Below are 13,386 nucleotides of genomic sequence, written 5' to 3'. Positions count from 1 at the left end.
CTTGTTTGCTACATAAGGCACTCAATGAGTATTCTGCACAACAAATTAACACAAAATCAGTGCCATTTGCTCATCCATTTTATATCAATAAACTCATCTCAGAATAATTGTCAATTTATTTAGATTGGGCAATATACTGTTTGCTACTATACCTCTGTTAATATGATCAATCTAATGTGTTTTAATGCTATCAAATAACATTCTGTGTCCTGTATTGCTTATCAGAATTTATATCCAAGTTTCTTTATATATTCTTAGAATGGATCCAATAAAGAATCACTTATTTGATCACTTACAAATACAAATATTGTATCATCTTCATGGTGTAAGTTCCGAGTAAACAGGGACATTGCAGAAAAACACCAGGCCAAGAATTTCCTTAATAAGATAAGCTCAGGAACTTTAGGAAGGTAGCAGAACTCTCTGGGAAAAGAACGGCTAATTAACATTCCTCAGAACACAGGGTAGGAAACTACCTGCAGATGGGAGCACATTCCACAGGGTGGACCTTTGCCCACCTTCAGACAAGGGAAGTCTAAAGACCAAGCAGTTTAAAAAGTCACACTGTTCTACCAATCACATTGTGTCTAATGGCTGCTGCCCTGAAAATTGTATAAAAGCTCACTGAACAAGCTGTGCAGGGTTGCCTCCTTTCCTGAGGGTCTAGGACGGCCTCAGTGCACTGAAATAAAAATCCTCATGTTCTTTGCATCGATCAGGCTCCATGTGATTCACTCAGGTGGTCTCCAGTAAGCTAAGGTTCATCAGGATCTTACAATGGCACTATTAAAATGTAGGAAAATATTCGGTTTTACCTTTTCAACATATTGTGCTCCATGCAAAATACAAAACTCATAGTAAAAAGTTACTTTGATACTTAGGAAAACAATAAAAAATAACTGGATTTTATATAATATGGCTTTCATACCTAATAATTTTAGAATGCAAATAATCACATAATCCTTTCTTTTAGAATAAACTTTACTTGAGTACTTATTTTTTTCAAGTTAAACATTCTAACACAAAGGTACTCAGAACTGTGGCCCACTAAACACACACTAGAAAGTATGTGATATGGTGACTGTTTGACATGCTAATTTACACACGGGGTTTATGAAAGACTGTCATAGATGTAAGCGTATTGGCATAAGCATTGTGGCAAGGCTTCACATAGGAAGAGAGAGTGAGCAGAACTCCTCTCTCAGAAATAAGGCACTTCATGTTTGTTCTCATTAAGCTTGGTGCCAAACATAAAAGATGAGTCACTGTTTGGGCACCAGAAGAAAATGCATTCTTGTATCTTTTCTCTGACAGTGTGGGCAAATTAATCAATCCTAGTGGATTTTCTTATTTTGCTGGCTTCTTGTGTTCAAGCTTTCACCTAATTCAATATCATCCACACATTTCAATTAGCATAGCCTGGAAGAATAGCCTTGAGTTCCCAGTAGATGACACACATTTATTTGTAGTCTCCGAGATAAAAGCATTCCTCCTGCTCCAAGAACCTGCTGTGCCAGGGAAGAGCTGAGCTGCTACAGAACCCATTGGAATTAGCATCTTGACTCACTGTCCCTGTGACAAGTTCTTATAGATACCATTTGTTTGTAAAGAAAGTAAGAATTGACATCCGTGTGCTGGGTAAAAAAGAGAAACATAATTCTAGAACAGCACTCAGTATTTCTGATGTGGTAAAATTAAGTGCAACTCTTTGGAAAAGATAAAATGTTTAAATAAAATATTTATAAATGTGCTAAGAAGCACTAAAAAGTATTGGAATGGGCATCAGACATCCAAGATTATACTAAATTGAAAAAAGCACTTCAGATATATCTTGGCAGCAAGATGATACAGAAGGCATCTAGTAGCTGTAGTGACCAGAGATGTTTTAGTTTATGTCCATTCCAGATAGTGTACACAGTCACTTAAGGAATGCAACAAAGGGTGGTGTGCTAAGCATGTGGCACTTAATTCTAATTCATCACGGCATTTGTACCAAACACTTCCCATGCATGGACTCATCCAGTCCTCCTACAGTGCTACTTTCATGGTTCATTTTCCAACTGACAAAATAGACACAATTCTCAATGACTGTTTCTAAATCGATAGGTCTCACCCTAAGTGCATCAAAACCAGAGAAGCAAATCGAGCCCCAGGACCACTTTCATACCATACTCTATTTCAACACAATCAGTTTGAGGTTGGCAATTACCAATCTACTGCTATGATCTCCATTCTGATCTCCATTCTCAAGTTTCAACTTGGAAAACCAGACCAGGGAATTCTAACTTTCATTTTCTCATGACTTGTCAACACCTCTGTGTTGGTATTCAGATCATTTTCAAGCTTCTGAGCATGTCCTTTTATTTCCTAGTAAGAATTTCTATGTTGATCTCAAAGTATTTGATCCCCTACTCTATAGCCACTTAAAGTTTGATTGAAATAAAACCTATTAATGTTATATTTTTATTATGTTCATTTGAACCAAAGATATGGCATCATTTTTGAGTCCCTATCCCAGGCTGGAGAACACCTTCCTTATCTTTTCAGACACATAAAGAGAAGCTCTCAAGATCCTTTATTACATACACAACCGCTTGACTAGAGCTTATAACTCTCTGTGGTATAATTGAAAAGTTGCAAAATTCCTGAAGAAGAATTCCAAGAACAAAATGTAATGTGATCATGATTTTGTTTTCCAGCTGTACTCACAAAGGGGGCAGGTTCATGGGCATTTCTTGAAGAATCATAAGACCTAAGGTGTGCTTCATTGGAAGGCTCATTGAAAGGAAGATCTTGAGATTGTATTTGACTCAACATTTCATTTTATATCCACTGTGATGAGGAATGAGTTTATTTGAAAATAAAAAATAAAAAAAAAAACAACTTTGTTTGCCCATGGCTTTCAAGGAAGATTTAAAATACAATTTCCAATTCTTGAAACACAAAGAGCCATATAAGATAAAAGAGGCATGTTCATCATGCTTTGTTGGGGAAAAATTTTATTAGATTATATTCACTTGTCATAGAAGTTTCACAAATGCATTTTCATAGAGGTATACAAGGACATTGAGCATATTCATCCATAACTGAAATTGTTAGAAGAAAACAGGAAATAATTCAAGATCTACACATAGCCAGGGATGTTCATCAAAGAGCTCTGATAGATGAGAAAATAAACCCAAGAAATTGACAATTAGTTCAATTAAAATTAGAATAAAAAATACTTCAGCACAACGAAAGAGACTACTCATTGACAGTAGAACAGGAGTACATCAAACAATGACTGCCTAGGTTATATAAAGAGCTTAAAAGCTAAATACCAAGAACTCAGTCTAATCAATAAATAAACAAATGAACTGAACACATAGTTCCTATAAGATAAAATACAAATGGGTACCAACATGTGGAAAACATGTTCACCATTCTTAGCCATCAAGGAAATATAAATTAAAACTCTAGGAGATTCCAGCCCAACCCAGTCAGAATTGCTATCATTTATTTATCAGACAGACAAAAATATTTGTGAATATGTGAGAGTAGAACAGTATATGCCAACATATATTAGGATGGATATATAGATTCTTAGCCACTGTGGTGATTGGATCAGGTAATTCTCAATACAACTAAAAATAAGGGCCACAGTGATGGCTCACATGTTGAGCTCTCAGAGAATCAAGGTTCAGTTCCCAGCACCCACATAACAGCTAACAACTATATGAAACTCTAGTTTCAGAGGACCTGACACCTGCTTCTTGCTTCCATGGGTACCAAGCATGTACATGGTATACATATACACAGGAAAACATTCATGCATATAAAATAAAAATACAAAGAAATCCATGGGAGTAAAAATCTAAAAGCAATCCACACATTCAATGCAATCCACACCAAAACGCTAACTCAATTCTTCACAGACTTGAAAAGAGCAATTTGCAGATTCATCTGGAATAACAAAAAAAACCTAGGACAGCGAAATCTATTCTCAACAATAAAAGAACCTCTGGTGGAATCACCATCCCTGATCTTAAGCTTTACTACAGAGCAATTGTGATAAAAACGGCATGGTGTTAGTATTTTGACAGGCAGGTGGATCAATGGAATAGAATTGAAGACCCAGAAAGGAACCCACACACCTATGGTCACTTGATCTTTGACAAAGGAGCTAAAACCATCCAGTGGAAAAAAAGACAACATTTTCAACAAATGGTGCTGGCTCAACTGGTGGTTAGCATGTAGAAGAATGCAAATCGATCCGTTCCTATCTCCTTGTACAAAATAAAATCTAAATAGAAGACCATATGATACTATACCACTCTTGGACACAGAAGTTTAAAAGACTTCAAGTTAACACATGACAGAGACACTTATAAGAGTGTTTATAGTAACACTATTCACTATTACTTATTGAATCAGCCTATATACGTCTATCCATAGGAAAATTGATAAAAATACTTGTATAATAGAGTTTTATTCAGTCATAAAGAAGGAGATTATATTGCTTCTAGGAGGATAGATAAAAGTGGAGATCAATAAACTAAGTACAAAGAAGGTAGAGTCAGGAAAGACAAATATCACTTGTTTTTCTCTCATCTGTGGATACTACATTTTTATATTGATATATTAAACAATGCACATATATAATTCAAAGAAAAGTAACTGTCCTGGGGAACAAGAAGGAGATATTTCTTGGAAATATTGAAAGCTAGTTTTTAAAAGAACATAAATTGAGTGACGATATAGCAGCCAGACGCTCTGCACTCTCACAACCTAAACTTGTGAAGCAGTAAAAACCTTTTATAGCTGGTCTCTCAGTAGAAGACATGGAAGATGCTTGATGCTCAACAGGGATAGGGGCATTATTAAGAGGTAACTTTTGAGTCAGCTTGTAACTCCTCAGATCAATGAGATCTTCCTATCTATTTGACCCAATTTGAGGGTACAAAGCTTAAGTTTAACACGTGGCTCTCCAGAGGAGAAAAGAGTCTTGATTTTCATAGTTTATCACTGGCTTCCATGATACATTGACTACTATACTACTCAGTCTAATTTCAAGCTACAAAGTGATGAATTAAATATATCCTTGGAAAGAGATGGGAAATAGGGACCTCATTACAGTCACAAGATCCCATATCCAATGAGCTAACCCCAAGAGCAAAGACCATAACAGATAGTAAGCTATGAAAATTGAATATTGGTTAGTTCAGTTTTCACCAAGTTATCCAATTGTATGTTTAGATATTTAATAGTGACTGTGACTTACCAACATGTTTCAAATCCCAGGGTTTTCACTACTTCTTAGCTACAGCTACAATTTCATCTATGCAGCCTCCTACACAATATGCACACTAATTTATGAATAAATATATAATATAATTTGAGCAGAAAGTTCACACATGAAGACAATAAGATTTAATTAGTACAAATCAGTGTCTATGTACTTTTTAGAATGATAGCACTGCATCCTGTCAGTTCTAAAACAGATTTTAGAGAGCATCTAATCTGCATCCCCCCACCTCCCTCCGTTCTTTTTTTTTTTCAGTGTTAAGAAATATTTATATTGCCAATTGCCATTCAATACTGTTTGTTTAACAAGATAGCTTAGGTATACAAATTAGACACAAGACTATCCTACAGAGAAAATGGTTGTTATTCAACATTTCTTTTTTTTTAACTTCTTTTTTTTATTAGATATTTTCTTTATTTACATGTAAATTTCTCCTTTCCCAGTTTCCCCTCCAAAAAACAAAGAAACAAAAACAACAAAAACAAACCCCTGTTGTCTCCTCCATCTCCATACCTGCCACCCCACCCTCTCCCACTTATTGGCCCTGGCATTCCCCTACACTGGGGCACAGAACCTTCACAGGGCTGAGAACTATACAAAGAATCAACCAAACCAGGAGCTGGTTCTTTGAGAAAGTCAACAAAATAGATAAACCATTAGCCAGACTAACTAGAGGGCACAGAGATACTTTCCTAATTAACAAGATCAGAAATGATAAAGGAGACATAACAACAGACACTGAGGAAATCCAGAAAATCATGAGAACCTACTACAAAAGCCTATACTCAACAAAACTGGAAAACCTGGATGAAATGGACAATTTTCTAGACAGATACCAGGTACCAAAGTTAAATCAAGGTCAGATCAACGATTTAAACAGTCCCATATCTGCTAAGGAAATAGAAACAGTCATTAATAGTCTCCCTACCAAAAAAAGCCCAGGACCAGATGGGTTTAGTGCAGAGTTTTATCAAACCTTCAAAGAAGTCCTAATACCAATACTCCTCTTCCGTTCTTCTCTGCTCTCCTCTTTCAAATGTTTGCACTTTTGTTGTGTGGCAATTTCCTCTGAGGTTTCCACCTTTAGACAAGTCCACGAAGACATTAAGTAAACAACTCAAAAATAGATTCAGGAAGTCCCTGAAACTGACCAGACTCACAAGGCCACTCATTCTCTGAATATTGTAAACAGTAAACACTGATGAGAGTCATTCTTAGACAAGTCAACATGCAAAGAAGCTTCTCAGACAAACCTAGCTACATGGAAGAAGGAAAGATCAGCCAACTACCTACAAGAAACAAAGACTAGTAAAGCTTCCTGGAAGAGGTTCTGACCAGTTGAGCTACCTGGGATGGACACACTCCAACCTAGGGTGAGCTGCCTGCAGGCAGTGAAGTGTGCTGTCCAGGTTGTCAGGTTTGGTAAGCCATCATCTGTGCTAGGGTGACCATTAGTGATGCAGTGGTCTTTCAGTCTTTTCTGCTTCTATACGTAACCCAATACAACTCATTAGTTTAACAAGTTGGACTTGGGTGATGTCCTTACTGTGGTCTGTCCTTGGTTGCCTACCTGGAATGAGTAGACATTTGTGCATCATTCCCTAAGAAAAGTCTGTCACTTAACAACACCGAGAATAACACTTAACTCAATCCTCTGACTATATTTCAGGAGTCTTCCTAATTCCTCTCTGCCAGATTTTATGTGTTTCTAAATTTTTATAGCTTTTTCTAGACGGTGTCCATCTCACTATTTTCTATAAATGTTACTCCTCTTTTTTTACTGAATCTATTTGTCTAATTATGTGGCATATTTGTTAATTTACATTTTTACAACTTAGAAAAGTAGTGAAACACTTAAATGCTACTATTACAGATGGCCAATTTAAGTCTAAATTTAGAGTGCCTGAGTAATGCAATCTAGAAATCCACTTCTTTGGTTTCTTGGGGGTGGGGGACAGGAATTCTGAGTTAATTCAGTCCAGTCTGGTCTCTAACTCCTGACCTTTTTTCCTCCATGTCCCAGGTGCTAGAATTAGAGTCTTGAACTACCACACCAGGTTACTAAAATACCATTTCTATTATTTTTTATTCATTTTTGAAACAGAATCTTGCAATGTTACCCAGGTGACTTTTGGCCTCAAGGTGTCCTTCCTTCTTAGCCTCTAGAGGGCAGGTGCTACAGATACAAACTAAAAGACTCTACCTGTTCAATAAGTCTGCTTTTTATTTTTATTTATTTATTTATTTATTTATTTTTATTAGATATTTTCCTTATTTACATCAAATAATATCTCCTTACCCATTTTCCACTCTGAAAAAAAAATAAAAAACATAATAATTAAAAACCCTGTCCCTCCCCCCTCCCCCTGCTCACCAACCCACCCTCTCCTGCTTCCTGGCCCTGGCATTCCCCTACACTAGGGCATAGTACCTTCACAGGACCAAGGGCCTCTCCTCCCATTGATGCAGACTAGGCCATCATATGCCATATATATGCTGCTGGAGCCATGAGTCCCACCATGTGTACTCTTTGGTTGGTGGTTTAGTCCCTGGAAGCTCTGAGGGTACTAGTTAGTTCATATTATTGTTCATCCTAAGAGGCTGCAAACCCCTCAGCTCCTTGAGTCCTTTCTCTAACTCCTTCATTGGGGACCCTGTACTCAGTCCAATGGATGCCTGTGAGCCTCTACTTCTGTATTAGTTGGTCACTGCCAGAGCCTCTCAGGAGACAGCTATATCAGGTTCCTGTCAGCCAACACTTGCTGGCATCCACAATAGTGTTTGGATTTGATGATTGAATATGGGAAGAATTCCCAGGTGGAGCAGTCTCTGGATTGTCCTTTCTTCAGTCACTGCTCCATACTTTGTCTCTGCAACTCCTTCCATGGGTATTTTGTTCCCCCTTCTAAGAAGGAATTAAGTATCCTCACTTTGGTCTTCCTTCTTCTAGAGTTTCTTATGGTTTATGGATTGTATTTTGTGTATTCTGATCTTCTGGGCTAATATCCACTTATCAGAGAGTACATACCATGTGTATTCTTTTGTGATCGGATTATCTCACTCAGGATGATATTCTCCAGATCCATCAATTTCCCTAGGAATTTCATGAATTCATTGTTTTTAATAGCTCAGTAGTACTCCATTGTGTAGATGTACCACATTTTCTGTATCCATCCCTCTGTTGAGGGACATTTGGGTTGTCTCCAGTTTTTGGCTATTATAAATAAGGCTGCTATAAACATAGTGGAGTATGTGCCCTAATTACATGTTGGAGCATCTTCTGGGTATATGCCCAGGAGTGGTATAGCTGGCTCCTCTGGTAGTACTATGTCCAATTTCTGGAGGAACTGCCAAATTGACTTCCGGAGTGGTTGTACCAGCTTGCAGTCCCACCAGCAATGAAGGAGTGTTCCTCTTTCTGCACAACCTTGACAGCATCTGCTGTCACCTGAGTTTTTAATCTTAGCCATTCTGACTGGTGTGAGGTGCAATCTCAGGGTTGTTTTTATTTGCATTTCCCTGATAACTAAGGATGTTGAACATTTCTTTAGGTGCTTCTCAGCCATTCGGTATTCCCTCAGTTGAGAATTCTTTGTTTAGCTCTATAGTACATTTTTAATAGGGTTATTTGGTTCTCTGGAGTCTAATTTCTTGAATTCTTTGTATATATTAGATATTAGCCCTCTATCAGATATAGGGTTGGTAAAGATCTTTTCCCAATCTGTTGGTTGCCATTTTGTTCTATTGACAGTGTCCTTTGCCTTACAGAAGCTTTGTAATTTTATGAGGTCCCATTTGTCAATTCTTGATCTTAGAACATAAGCTATTGGTGTTCTGTTCAGGAAACTTTCCCCTGTGCCCATGTACTTGAGTCTCTTCCCCACTTTCTTTTCTATTAATTTCAGTGTATCAGGTTTTATGTAGAGGTCCTTGATTCACTCTGCTTTTTAAAGGAAGATGACCATAAAGTCTTTAAAGTTTCAAGATCAATTGATTTACTGACCAGTAACTAAATAGTTCGGCATTAACAGAATGAAAGCTGGTGTAGTGAGTATAAGGCTGAATAGTTAAAACCCAGTGCACTGAATGCTACAGTATCATTGAATTCAGGGCCAGAGTCAAGGAGAGAACAACAGAAAGATAGATACCAACCAATGATTGGAGGCCTGCCTCTTCAAAGAAGCACAAGCAAGCACTAAGCCAGGCACTGAACAAAAGTGTTTCTGTTTCTTAGAGTTCATGACTAGGAGGAGCTTTGATGAACTGCACAAAACCTAAACCAATTTGGGTCTCTAAGATACAAATCCCATTACTTGATTGATTAAAAAGCCACTTGACCTCCTTGCAAATGCAGATTCCTGAGTATTCTCATCTTATTTTAGATACTCTGACTGCATAAGGGTAGAAAGACATATAGACAACAGAAACATTGTTTTAAAAATTCTTTTAAGAAGAGGCACACAGAAAAGGTTTGCATGGCATATAACACTTTCAGGTTTAAGTCATTAAATGATATTTCCAAATCACATCTCTTTTCTCAAGCTTGGTTCAAGTCTAACATTCTTTGCATCCTCTCTGATGGTTTCAGTGCACACACTGATCTCTTTGTTTTTGAGGTCATGGGGTTGTTTCTTTTGGATGATTCTTTTACTTCTATTGCCAACTCTTAGAAACTGAAAAGGCTCATCTGTCTGTATTCTTCCTAATGTGCAAAACAGATATCACACATGCTAGAAAGCAAATATCATCCCTATGCATTGTCTGGGCCTACTCCAGGAATGCTCATCAGGAGCACATTGAAAGCTAATAAATAATGATTACTCATAATGTGGCAGTCACTCTTAGAATTACTTTACATGTATAACTCATTCAATGTATTTAACAGCCACATGATGCAAATACTGTTATCATCTCTATTCTATAAAAGATGCATAAACTGAGGCTTATTGATTTTCCAAGCTAGACTGGCTACTACAGATCCCAGACTCCTTGGTACCAAGCCATATTTGCTCTTCCTACTCTACTCAACTAAAACTGTTATTTAAACAACAACTATATTTGAAAAGGGAATAAAGAGATGTGGTTCCATAGCATTAATTTTTAAAATAGGCTAGACTCTTCCATACAACTTCAATCAACTCTAAAACAATTTGATCTATTCCAAGCAGTCCCAGGCTGTGCTCAGCATCTGCCTGCTATGCTCTGCTGACTTTCTGCCTTGGCTCTAGATTAAATCACCCTCTGTGACTTTGCATTCCCATTGGGAATCACATAGCAAGAGAGGTGCACTCATAGATGCAGCCATGGAAAGTACACACACCATGGCCTTAAAATCTAGGACAAGCCCAAATCCCTTGTCAACCTAGAGTAGGGATGCACATCTTGACTATTACCAAATGTATCACCATCTTTGCTCCCCAAGACCTCATTCTCATCTGGATAATAAAACAGTAGAAGATATTATTCATGAAAATAAAATAGGTTCCAATATTCCTGTAGCCTATAATTAATCTTCATATTTTCATTCAGTCACAATACCACTCAAGCTGTTGCTTTGTCTGAAAAGTTAATGGGGCAAGATTACTTGACTCTAGGACAGCAGCAGAATGGTCTTGATGTTTCTTCTTCTGACATGGATAGATGCTTTTTATCATATCAATGAGTGAAAGTATACAAGTTTCTAATACAAGATTTAGCAGAATTACATTCATCCTTGAAGATGAATAATTGGCATTTTAAAAGAATAATTTGGTTGAAAAAGTCAAAGCACAATGCAACTAAAAATCTAATATTTCTGAACTGAATTTAAAATATTCCAGGACATTTAAAATATTCATTTTTTACAGATGGTCCCCTTTTTTGCTAGTAATTTTTCTAACTCTTCTAACATGTTCCTACGATCATTTTATTTATGCTACACTACCTGCTGTTCTAATGATTGGTTTTAATGATTGATTACCTTTCAGAAGTCAGAGAACTGAATAACTTGTTACAGATCACTGTATGAAATTAACCTTATTGAGGGTGATTATCTCTTAAGTTACAAACCAAATTCAAAAGCTCAACAAGAGAGATCCTTATTGAGAGATAATTTTACATACTGAACATGTAAGATCCTTATTGGCCAAGGCATTCCTACCCATCTGACTTCAATATGACTTAATTCGTAACACTTTTACATATTCAGAACTATGGCTTACAAAAACTCATTGTAAGAGAACAGCGTATACACATAGTCTGGATGTGCTAACTCATTTTTATTGCTTATGTTCATGGAAATTCAAGGATTGTATGTGAGTTTTTTTCTATCTTCACAATTGCTGCTTCACTTTTACATAGTCATGCTTCAGACTCTTTCAAAAGTAGACAATCTTTACAATAGATTATAAGGATAATCAGGTTGTCACCCAGCAATGTGTCAAATGCAGAAGACACAGAGGTTATGTCACAGTCAAAGCCACCTTTCACACCAAGATCAATATCTAGTTGACAAAAAGCATGAGGGAAGAGGAGATGCATACAACTTCTAAAGCCCTCAGGAATAGAGGTATTACCTAGGTCGATTCCCCGGACAGATGGACATCAGATTTTAAACTGGGAAATGATAATGATAGTTGCAATTCTCGCAAAGACTCTGGATTTTTCTTAGCCAGTATGCAAACATGTTTTCTTACATATGTAAGAGGAGAGTAATTCTTACAGAATTCTAGGAAGACTCAATGAAATATCACATACAAAGCATTTGATTCACAGATGGAGGAGGCAAATTGTCATCATCTTTAAGTATCTAATCCTACTTCTTTTGGCAGGTGGATATTCCATAAAGAGGCAAATGGAAGTTGTGATCTGTAGGATCATTTGCCTATAAGTGGCCTTACAAATCAATGGGTATGTATGCACTGCCCCTGGAAGACAAGACCTCAACCTATTAGCACAATGAGCTTTATATTTGATTCACTGGTAAGGTCCTACACCCAGGATATGTGGGCTTTCACGGTTGAACACATTGAACTCCTCATTTATGAATGCATCAAGATATACTTAAGTAGCTTCTCAAAATATTACGTGAATTTGACATGACAGCTGTGTTTGCAAAGGTGCTTTTAGCAAAAGCAGAATACTGATTAACTGTTCTCCCTGAAATGGGTTACATTAAATAATCTTATCTCGAAAAGGGAGTGAAAATCTACTATCCAGGTCATAGAGCATCCTGTTTGAGTTCAGTTTTGTTTTCCTTTCTCCATCCCTCATTCAGCAGAAAACCATCAGCTTAAAATAAAGCTAACTTGACTATGTTTTTCAGACTCCTTTTATTTTTGACCTCAGTTATTCATGAGGATCAGAGAAAACAGAAAACATCGGTGACTGATTTTGCTTAAGCCCCCAGACCGTACTGAAGATTTCTCCAAGGTTTGTATTCAGTAGCCAACATGAAGTTAGAGAGAGAAGATTGGGTTATCTAAAACCCCAAACATGAAGGCTCTAGATCCAAATGATGAAAACATTGGTAGCTCCTATAAAAGAGTTGCCCATCAAAACCCTAAAGAATGTAAAACTCCCAAACACTGAGTCAAGATTTAATCTCCTTATGATGTCAAAAAGTAATTTAAACAAGGCTAGAAATGGAAGAGGTACTGATTAGAAAGGAAAGGTTGTTATGTTTGAATACACATAATTTCAAAACTTTGAATTAGGAAGTCGTGATACTAGTGTGTTTTTCTCAGATGCTCACAAATGTTTTCTTTTCTCCCTTCTTCTGGTGAGTGGACCAGCTCTGGGTGGTACAATATGTCAGGCACGGAACATCTCTCAGATTGGAGAGAAGTTTGAATGTTGAGAGAAATGTTGGGATGTCAAGCATTGCTAGAAATAACTGTGTAAAATGGATCCATTCTATGGATTTATATGGAGAGGTTCTGCTTCCGTTTCTGCTGAAGTTCATTAAAAATAAACAGGGTATAACTACACAATGGATAAAGGCCTCTTGCGAAGTAGAACTCAACACATATTTCTGTCTGACTCTAGTTCTGCTTTTCTATCAATCTGGTCACATTGTACAAGTAGCGTTATGTCTTTAAGACTCGTTTCCTCATCCATAAGAA

General features: G+C 37.0%; 1 protein-coding gene across 5 annotated transcripts in view; it reads right to left on the bottom strand.

Moving 5' to 3' along the window:
- Nucleotides 1-13,386, bottom strand: part of Pde4d (phosphodiesterase 4D) — a 1,511,116-nt gene that overhangs the window by 635,082 nt on the left and 862,648 nt on the right. The gene's annotated exons all lie outside the window — the stretch shown is intronic.

The sequence above is a fragment of the Mastomys coucha genome, unplaced genomic scaffold (assembly GCF_008632895.1).
Source record: "Mastomys coucha isolate ucsf_1 unplaced genomic scaffold, UCSF_Mcou_1 pScaffold8, whole genome shotgun sequence".
NCBI lineage: Eukaryota > Metazoa > Chordata > Mammalia > Rodentia > Muridae > Mastomys > Mastomys coucha.
Note: the sequence above shows the minus strand (reverse complement) of the source record. Positions and strands in the feature narration are given on the sequence as shown.